Source organism: Amblyomma americanum, chromosome 11 (genome assembly GCF_052857255.1).
Source record: "Amblyomma americanum isolate KBUSLIRL-KWMA chromosome 11, ASM5285725v1, whole genome shotgun sequence".
NCBI classification, from domain to species: domain Eukaryota; kingdom Metazoa; phylum Arthropoda; class Arachnida; order Ixodida; family Ixodidae; genus Amblyomma; species Amblyomma americanum.
Window position 1 is genome coordinate 62,723,383 of NC_135507.1, and position 10,922 is coordinate 62,734,304.

Sequence of the window (10,922 nt, forward strand, 5' to 3'; positions counted from 1 at the left end):
TTTCAATTGGCAGAAGTTTGACCAGAGCACACGGAGTTGCCACGGCCACAAAACTAGCGCGAAACGCGCTTCGAAGGACCACCATTCCGAGGAATGTGACGCTGCCCCACGCTACGCAAATCGCGATGCCAGCCACGCTGCGTACTGCAGGGCGTGTCCGTCCTGGAAAAAGAAAAAGGAAATAATCACCGCACAGACAAAAAAAACATTTAATTTAAAGAAGCGAGGAGGCAACTTGCACTCACCAACCCATTATCTGGACCCGCCGCGGCGGCACAGTGATTAGGGCGCTCGGCTACCGATCCGGAGTACCCAAGTCAAAACCCGACCGCGGCAGCCGCGTTTCGATGGAGGCGAAACGCTAAGGCGAACTTGTGCTGTGCGATGTCAGCGCACGTTAAAGATCCCCAGGTGGTCGACATTATTCCGGAGCCTTCCACAACTGCACCTCTTTCTTCCTTTGTTATTTCGCTCTCTCCTTTACCCGTTTCCCTTACGGCGCGGTTCAGGTGTCCGCCGATATGCGAGACAGACACTGCGCCATTTCCTTTCCCGAAAAACTAATTTTACTTTATTTTTAACGCCACAGAGTTAAGCAGCTTGTGTTGCAAAAAGCCGTTGTCGTCGGCGACTTTGGCCATGAGAGAAAAATGGGCTATCTCGCTGGACACTTGAACCACGCCGTAAGGGAAGGAATTTTCCTTCCCTTACGGCGAAGGTCGGGTGTCCACCGAGAATTGTGAGACAGGCGTCATTTCCTTTCCTTAAAACCAATTTTCATTTCAATTTCCTTTACTTGCGGCCCGGTTCGGGTGTTCACCGAGTTATGTGAGACAGGTGCCCTTTCCTTAAACTGTCCAACGGGCCCTGCGTCGAGCCTAACGGGCGTTGGCGTTCCGTGGACTCCTTGGCAGCGCTGCAACGCACTGTGGCGTATTACTCTTAAAGACGAAGCTTAAGCGCCCTCCACATTTTCCGCTTCAATGTGACTGTAGAGGACTGCTGCGGAATTTAAGTGACATAACACACGTTCTAGGGTTAACCGGAATGTACGGACCCCGTAGAGTATCTGTTACGGGTCCAATGGACTTATTTTTGGAAATGTGGCGCAGAGTTTGAAGGATGCTTCACTCCCGCCACCTGTTGGCCCGGTATTGCACTGCCTCCGGGATCGCACCCGACCGCGGCGGCTGCGTTTTTATGGAGGAAAAACGCTAAGGCGCCCGTGTGCTGTGCGATGTCAGTGCACGTTAAAGGTCCCCAGGTGGTCGAAATTATTCCGGAGCCCTCCACTACGGACCTATTTGTTCCTCTCTTCTTTCACTCCCTCCTTTATCCCTTCCCTTACGGCGCGGTTCAGGTGTCCAACGATATATGAGACAGATACTGCGCCATTTCCTTTCCACCAAAAACCAATTATTATTATTATTATTTTACCGCGTCTGTACTATCCTGTCTTTCTATCCCGTCTTTCAACTCTCCTACTATCGGCACGTGGTAGCGATTGTGGCTCGTCTTGAGCCAGTGGGCAGGCCTGTGCACTTTCCTTTTCTTTCTTCCTGGCAACCTCTCTCTCTTTCTCTCTCTCTATCTCTAGGGTTAATGTTACCTCTAACTCTGTGTCTTCAAAAGTCCAAGCTTCGTCCACAAAATGTGAACATCTGAAAACAAAACTTTTCGACGCGATCGCGAGCAGGCGTCTGGACTCTCGGGAGGCACCGCATTTGTAATTCGAAGTGGCGTCCCTATTAAATAAAACAAACATAACAGAAAACCTGACGGAGTCTCAGTTAGCATCGTTACCTACGAAATAACAGTATGTTCTGTACACATTCCATGCATCACATTAACAATCCAAGATTTAAAAGGCCTGGTCGATGAACTTCGAGAGCCATAATAATTAATATAATTGTTTTTTAGTGGAAAGGAAATTGCGCAGTATCTGTCTCATACATCGTTGGACACCTGAACCGCGCTGTAAGGAAAGGTATAAAGGAGGTAGTGAAAGAATAAAGGAAGAAGAGGTGCCGTAGTGGAGGGCTCCGGAATAATTTCGACCACCCGGGGATGTTTAACGTGCACTGACATAGCACAGCACACGGGCGCCTTAGCGTTTTCCCTCCATAAAAACGCAGCCGCCGCGGTCGGGTTCGAACCTAAGAACTCCGCATAAGTAGTCGAGCGCCATTACTAATGAGCCACCGCGGCGGGTGGAGCCATGTCTGGTAGTTGGCGATTTTAATGTTCGCTCCTCGTTTTGGGAAGCGAATGATTTGACTCTAGGGGCCAAATAATCGAAGACGTTATCCTCCTATACAATGTCTGTCTTTTAAATACAGGGAAAGCCGCATATTCTTGCCCAAGCTCAGCAATAATGAGTTTCCTTGATCTAGAATTGGCACCAACTCATTTTAACGATTATAAATGAGTTGTTTTGTATGACCCCTTGGGAAGTGATCACTTACCTACTATCAACAGGCTCTCAACTTCTACTCCAGCCATCCCCACAAGACCAAGGCGCTGGAAAATGCTTCTCACTGACTTGTCAGTCTTTACAAGAAGTGCCACCCTGGTAAAGGAGTTTAGTAAAAACCTCAGCATAAATTAAATTAATGAAAGTTTTCCTGCATGGAGAATATCGGCCGCAACACTATTTATACCAAAAGCAACAGAACTCATACAGAAGAGACTAAAACTATGGTGGACACAAGGACGCACATTGGCAAAAAAAACAGCGAAACAAAGCATGGGGCGCTATCCATCGGTACCGCACTGCAAAAAACTTTACTTACTTTAGACGGCCAAGGCCAGAGCGCTGTACATGCGCAAAAATGCAGAGAAAACCTCCTGGCGGAAAAATATGCCGTCAATAAACAGTTTACTGCAGTGAAAGCAAATGTGGGAAAAAGGTCGTAAATTCACTGGTGGCCATACTACCTTCACATTTCCGCTGTTGAAAACACCCGGTTTACAAACATCGTTAGAAGACCAGTGCAACATATTGAGCGAGCATTTTGCTGAAGTCTCAAGGTAAGGCAACTACGCAAACGCATTCCAGAAGCACACAGCAAAAGATCACAGGAAAACCACGAACAGGTCATAGCAGTTACAGACTGACAGCACTCACCAGCTGCATTGTTAAACCTTTCGAAACTGTAATAAACAATAGACAGACCTTCACACTTGAATATCGCCAACTCTGAGACGTACATCAGTGTGCATTTAAAAAAAAGCATGCTCGACCACTCATCACCTTGTACGCCTAGAAAACACCAACCGGGAGGCATTCATCCACAGGAAGCACTGTATCGGGGTCTTCGACATGGAGTGGGCCTACTATGCGACTTAATAGTTCGGCATCCTCCGTGACCTTGCAGAGCTTGGTATCCATTGCAGGCTACTGAACTGCTTGAACGGCTTCCTGGCTGACCGCACAATCCGAGTCCACCTAGGAGCAACTCTCTCCATGTATTTCACCCAAGAGAATGGCATGCCCCAGCGTTGCACTCTAAGCACGACCCTCTTCGTAGTAAAAATGAATTCCTTAGCCAAGGTAATACCGAAGTTCATAATGTATTCAGTGACCTACAAATGGCATGCACTTCCTCCAGCATATCGTCCTGCGAGAAATAAGTACAAATTGCACTAAATAAACCGGCTGCAGGGGAGAGACAATGGATTCTAGTTTTCTCCTAAAAACAGTAGCTGTTCTGTTCTCATTGCGACGTGGCCTACAGGTCAACCTAGTGGTGTTAGTGGTTTTGTTAAAAATAATACTAAAAAGGAACGAAAAGATTTTTGCTAGCTCCAGCATTTGCCATCGATACTGAAGCACCTGAGCTGGGGCAGCGCAAATAAAGGATATCAGGCAGAATGGAGAAATGAACTGAAAGAGGTGAGGGTACAGGAAGATAGGTTAGGGGGAGAAGTAATATGTACAACCTATTTACACAACAAGAAATGTGTCCAGGTTGTGCGCGTGATTAGTTCATTCTAGAGGAATTAAATCACACACGCGCACAGCACTGTGTTGGTTACAACTGTAGTGGGGCTTCCAGTTATTAATAGTTCAAGGTAGCACTCGCGGAGCGTTCGGTCACTGCGTGTAAAAACCTGACGGGGAACAGACGGGACGTCAAGCCCGTGTGTTCAAGGAATGCACAGAGGATCACCAAAGTTCGCTCAAGAGTGCGCGCACTGCCCTGCGGCCACAATAGCGTCTTGATGTAGTCTGGTAGTATGCCATGCGCCCTGTAGGCCGCGGGCATATCTCGACAAGCATCGGCGAACGCGGCACAGTGAAGGAGCAGGTGTTCTAGTGTTTCCACTGCACCGCATCCGTCACAAACATCACTCGTCGCGAATCCGTGACGCACCCGTCGTTCCCCGGGCCACACGCAGCCAATGCGCGCGCGGGAGATCATTGCACGTTGTGACCGTGTAAGTGCGCGACAGCCGGTGGCACTGTAAATGCGCTCACCTCCCGTGATGCGTGGGTCGGGGTGCTGCTTTCGGAGATGGTCGTGGATGGCCGCACGCACGTCCTCCAGCGCAAGGGGCAGATAGCTGGCAGGTAGTTGGTGTGCAGCGTTCGCGAGGTCGTCAGCTTCTTCGTTGCCGGCGATGCCGCAGTGACCGGGCACCCACTGTGCAGCACGGCACGACCTCTCTGCGCGAGGCGCTCGATGCGCGAGCGAATTTCCCGCACTAGTAGGGTACCGCTGCCGTTAGATTGCAGGCGGCGGAGGGCGGCGCGGGAGTCGCACAGCAGAGCACTCCTGGGCGGCGGAGGGCCGAGGGTGAGGGGCAGGTCCAGCCCGAGCCGGATCCCCATCAACTCCGCCGTGGTGGAGGAGCCCAGGAAGGCTGCGTATTGCTGGCTGTGCAGTCGCAGGGCGGGGATGGTGGCCGCCGCAGCAAGGGAGCAGCTGTCGCGGGTCACTGAGCCGTCGGTGTACACGAGGAGATGGTCCTGGAGCTCCTCGTGTATGGCGGCTCAACCTATATATACTTCAACCAAACTGCACTACCAATTAAACAAGAACATAAATTTTTAGGCGCCACACTTGACAAGACTTTTAGGTCTCTACCACACATTAACAACCTTAAAAAGAAGGCATCCCAAGCCGTCAATGTATTAAACGTGCTCTCGCGAAAACGGTGGCGTCTGATAGAACATGCCTATTACAAATCTATTGCTCTTTGGTGCGCTCCAAGCTGGACTACGGGCGCATATATGGTTCAGAAAGAGCATACTACCTGGAAGGAGCCTGTTCAAGATCTGTCTGGGCCTATCGACTGGAGCGTATAGCACATTTCCGGTGAACAGTCTTAACATTTAAACTAATGAGCCCGCATTGGAGAACAGAAAAGTAACACTTACATGCGCATATGCACCAAAAACCTGTTCTCTTCCTGAACATCTGTGTCATCGCATTGTTGCCAAGCACCTACCTAAAAGAATATTCCACAATAAACCACATTTTATCAGGCCACTAATAATGCGCATTGAAGATAAATGCAAAGAGTTAGAAGTACTAGATAACCTATGGAATATTGCACAAAGATATGAGAGAGAGATAAAGAGGAGGAGGCAAAGGCAGCGATGTTAACCAGAAAGGGATTCCGGTTGGCTACCCTGCACTGGGGAAGAGGAATTAGGGGACTAAAAGGAGGAAGAGAGAAGGAAAACAGGCATAACACACACAAAGATATGAATATTTGCCACCATGGTACAGCCTCCTTTCAGCATGTGACTTCACACTGACAGGCTTACACAAAAAAAGGAAACGCCACATGTAATTTCAAAAAATCTTTGTGTGGGATATTCACATATTTTTGACTGATTCGAGTTGGTGTTTCGCATGCATCTGCTCTCTGATTGCCGACAATTTCAACATGACTGGGGACCCAGCAGAACTTATGGTTGTTTTTCTTTTGTGATTTCAACTATGTTATATATTATGTTTCCTATTGTGGGTTAAGCAGCTTTTCTAGAGTACAATACTTTGATTATACTAATGAAATTGGTTCAAAATGATGCTATTTTTTGTTTTCTTTTCCTATTTGTTCTACGGCTCAAAGCAAGACACTCGGCAGTAAAAACCGATGCGAGCTGTGACAGTCGTATCATTTTTTTATTTTTTTCTTGATCCACGGCACTTTCAACATCGCTTTATTTTTTTACGATCAGTGTAAAATTAGGTGTAGATGTCATATTTTTCTTGTAGTGCAAAGAATCATTGTAGTACGTGAGGATAATATTAATAATTGTTTTTTTTGTGGAACAGAAATGGCGCAGTATCTTTCTCATATATTCTTGGACACCGGAACCGCGCCGTAACGGAAGGGATAAAGGAGTCAGGGAAAGAAGAGAGAAAGAGGTGTCGTAGTGGAGCGCTCCGGAATAATTTCGACCTCGTGGGGATTTTTAACGTGCACTGACAGCGCGGAGCACACGGGCGCCTTAGCGTTTTGTCTCCATAAAAACGCAGCCGCCGCGGCCGGGTTCGAACCCGAGAACTCCCGATCAGTTGCCGAGCGCCCTAACCACTGAGCCGCCGCGGTGGGTGGCGAAAAACTGGAAAATTGAAAATTGGTTTGTGGGGAAAGGAAATGGCGCAGTATCAGTCTCACATATCGGCTGACAGCTGAACCAATTTTCAGTTATGGGCGCTGTAAATGTTCAGTTCCGCCGCGGTGAACGGCACATCACATGGACCTTCCGAGGCGACGGGCGAGAGACTGGCGTCGCTTCTGGGGCTCGCAGGAGTAGCTGTGTTAGCTGCGTTTTCGGGGCTGGGCGGCGCGAACCGATCAGCAAACCGCTCTGCCAAATCTTCAAAGCTACGCCCGCTGGAGATTGTGAGGGCGGCCAGCGGTTGACGGTTTGCCTGTGGTTCGGTGACGCGCCGGAGGGTGTCATACAGCCTCCGCGAGCTGACATCTTCCTCTATCCTTTGGCATAGTAAAGCCCACTGCCGGCGGTATAGCTTGTTGGCGTGGCGGCGCGCTGCCGCGTCCAGGCGGTTGTAGACAGTCCAATCGGCGGCTCTGTGAGTCCGTCGCGCCCGTCGCTCTGCGCGACGGTGCGCGGCGGATGCGGTGCAGTGGAAACACTAGAACACCTGCTCCTTCACTGTGCCGCTTTCGCCGATGCTCGTCTGGATATGCTTGCGGCCTATAGGGCGCTGGGCATACTACCAGACTCCATCAAGACGCTATTGTGGCCGCAGGGCAGTGCGCGCACTTGTGAGCGAACTTTGGTGAGCTCCTGTGCATTCCTCGAACACACGGGCTTGACGTCCCGTCTGTTCTCCGTTAGGTAGTTACACGCAGTGGCCGAACGCTCCGCGAGTTCTATCTTGAACGAATAATAACTGGACGCCCCACTCCAGTTGTGGCCAACACAGTGCTGTGCGAACTAATCACGTGCACAACATGGACACATTCCTTATTGTGTAAAAAGTTTGTATATAATACTCCTCCCCTATCCTCTCTTCCTGTCCCCTTACATTTTTCATTTCATTTGTCCATTCTGCCTAATATCCTATATTTCCGCTGCCGCAGCTCAGGTGCTTCAATAACGATGGCAGATGCCGTGGCTAGCAAAAATCTTTTTCTTCCTTTTTGCTATTATCTTAATAAAAAACCACTACTATCATCACCTCCTCTAAATGAAAATTGCTTTTTTGGGAAAGGAAATGGCGCTTGTATCTGTCTTACACATCTCAGTGACACCTAAATCGCGTTGTAAGGGATGGGATAAAGGAGGGAGTGAAAGAAGAAAGGAAGAAAGAGGTGCCGTAGAAGAGGGCTGCGAAATTATTTCGATCACCTGGGGATTTTTAACTTGCACTGACATCGCAGAGCACACGCGTGCATTAGCGTTTCGCCTCCATCGAAACGCAGCCGCCGCGGTCGGGTTCGAACCCGGGAACTCTGGATCAGCAAACTGCGTCGTAAGGGAAGGGATAAAGGAGGGAGTTAAAGAAGAAAAGAAGAATTGCCCTACGGAAGCGGCGTCCGGCTGAATTAACAAAAATTTAGAGCTTTGCGCATTTTCGTTAATCTTTTTGCAGATGTTTTCGACGAAACAAACTATCGTTGTTTTTGCGCCTGTGAGCAACCTCTGGAGTACTTTGCCATACTGAACAACTAAAAAGGCAGCAGGATGCGGTACCCACCGCAGCATAAATCCTTAAACAAAGAAGAGGCTGTCACATGGAGACAACTACAAACGGGGGACATATCAATCCTAAACACAATAAGTAAAATCCACCCACACTTTACGAGCAGAAGTGTCCTAGGGGCCATGAAAATCCTACACTATATGACATAACATGGGAATGTCAAAAAGTCCACATCGTTTCCATTATACAAAACCCATGTGCGGAGCAATGGAAGGGTATGCTCTAAAGCTACTGCCGCGATGATGAGTTCGGTTTGATACGGCGAGCTCGGCTGACGGCAGCATCCACGGAGCCCTGCATTAGGGGCAACCGACCGTTGCGGAGGTGGACTCATCTGAACAGCATAAAAGCGCTTGCGCTAGAGCTCAATAAAGTTAAAGTAATCCTATCCAATTTTTTGAGTAGTGGGTGAGGCCATTTCACCCTGGTGTCTCAGTGCTTTTCTGGCTCCTTTTTCAGCTCCATAGTGTGAATGCGTATTATGTGGCTGCGTTATGGATTTTCTTGCATTTATGTCCGCCTGGCAGCAAAGACTGTCAAAGCAGTTAGTTTTTCCTGCCGTCTCTGACTTGAATGTCTTTCCGAATGCTTGAACAATCCCCCCTTATGGGGACGAACTGACTGTTTGTAATTGTATTGTACACAATGGACTAGAAAGTGAATTGTTTATTGAAATATTATTAATAAAAAGGAAAAAAATATTTTCGATAGCCTCGGAATCGGCCATCAACACTGGAAAACCTGAGCTTGGGCGGCTGAAATAAAAGATAGTACAATCTCGGAATCGGCCATCGACACTGGAAAACCTGAGCTTGGGCGGCTGAAATAAAAGATTGTACATAGTCGGTTTTTGGGGAAAGGAAATGACGCATTATCTGTCTCATATATCGTTGGACACCTGAAACGCATCGTAACGGAAGGGATAAAGAAGGGAGTTAACGAAGAAAAGAAGAAAGAATGGTCGTAGTGGAGGGCATCTGAATTAATTTCGACCACCTGAGGAACTTTAATTTATTTATTTATTTTTTCCTCAAAGGTACCTTTCGGGACATTACATGAGGAGTGGGTATAACACGGCAGAAAATATACATTATTGAAAAATGGACAAAAATTATGTTGATGAATAGGCTTCCTCGATAGTGGTCTTGAACAGTCGATGATTCATGATGATGGCCACTTCGGCGGAGAGGTTATTCTAGTCACGGGCAGTTTTTAAGAAAAATGATTGCTGGAATGTGGTGGTATGTGCACGTTCAGGGTAAACAGCGTTCGGGTGGTTATGGCGGGAAATGCGATGCACACGTGGAATTAATCAGTTGGCTTCTGGAAAGTTGTGAAAGAACTTATGAAATAAGCAGAGACGTGCTGCGTTCCGACCGGAGACTAGCGTAGGCAACTGCAGTTGTGATTTCAGACCTGAGATGCTGGTATGATAGGAGTAGACAGATGAGATGAACCTGGCGGCACGATTTTGAACTGACTCAATGGTATTAATTAGGTTAATCTGATGGGGATCCCAGACAGAATGAGCATATTCAAGTTTAGGTCTGACGAAAGTCTTGTAAGCGAGCGACTTGAGAGAACTTGGTGCTAGAGCAAGGTTGCGCCGAAGATATCCAAGGACACTGTTTGCAGAGTTAGTTATGTTGGTGACATGGAGAGTCCAAGTTAGATCATGAGAGATATGGACGCCAAGTATTTTTAATGATTGACCGAAGAAATTGGGCAGTTATTTATAGTTTACACTGGCGCGATGAAGTTGGGGCGATGGTGAAAAGAAATCAGTGAGGTCTTTGAAACATTAAGAGACATGAGCCACGTGTCACACCAGCGTTGCACTTGTGAAAGGTCATCTTGAAGAGCGACGATATTTGAAGAATTTGTTATGGGGCGATATACGGCACAATCATCAGCAAACAGTCGGACGTTTGATGAAAGACTAAGTGGAAGATCATTAATATATATTAGGAAAAGAAGAGGACCTAGTACACTTCCCTGTGGGACGCCAGAATTCACGGGTGAAAGAGATGATGAGTGACAATTAGCATAGATGAACTGATGACGGTCAGTTAAGAAGGCACGAATCCAATTAACGATGAAGGGGTGCAGATTCAGACGGGAGAGTTTGTGTATTAAGCGGCCATGAGAAACTTTATCGAACGCCTTTTCGAAATCAAGGAACACAGCGTCACATTGAATATTACGGTCCAAGTTCGAGTGTAAGTTGTGTAGGAAAATGGCAAGCTATGTCTCACATGAGCGGCCTTTAAGGAATCCATGTTAATTAGGATGGAAGAAATTTACAGAAGTTAGAAAGGCAGCAACACGTGAGTACAAAATATGTTCCATGATTTTGCAGCAAACGCAGGTGAGTGAAATCGGGCGATAATTTAACGGGGATGAACGGTGACCTTTCATGAACACTGGAATGATTTTGCCGATCCGCCAGTCACGTGGTAAAGATCCTGATGATAGAGATTGCTGAAAAATGAGTGACAAGATCATACTGCAGATATCTTTAGTATCCTTGAGAACTTTAGAATTTATGCCGTCAATACCAGAGGACAAAGTACTGGTTAGCGAGTCAATATTTTGGCAATACCTTGAGGTTCAAATGATATGTTTTCCATGAGTGGATGGTCCAAAAATGGGATATCTGGAAGGTTATCGGCTGGTTCGCTAGTGAAAACAGAAGAAAACGCACAGTTAAGGACACTCGCCACATCAGAT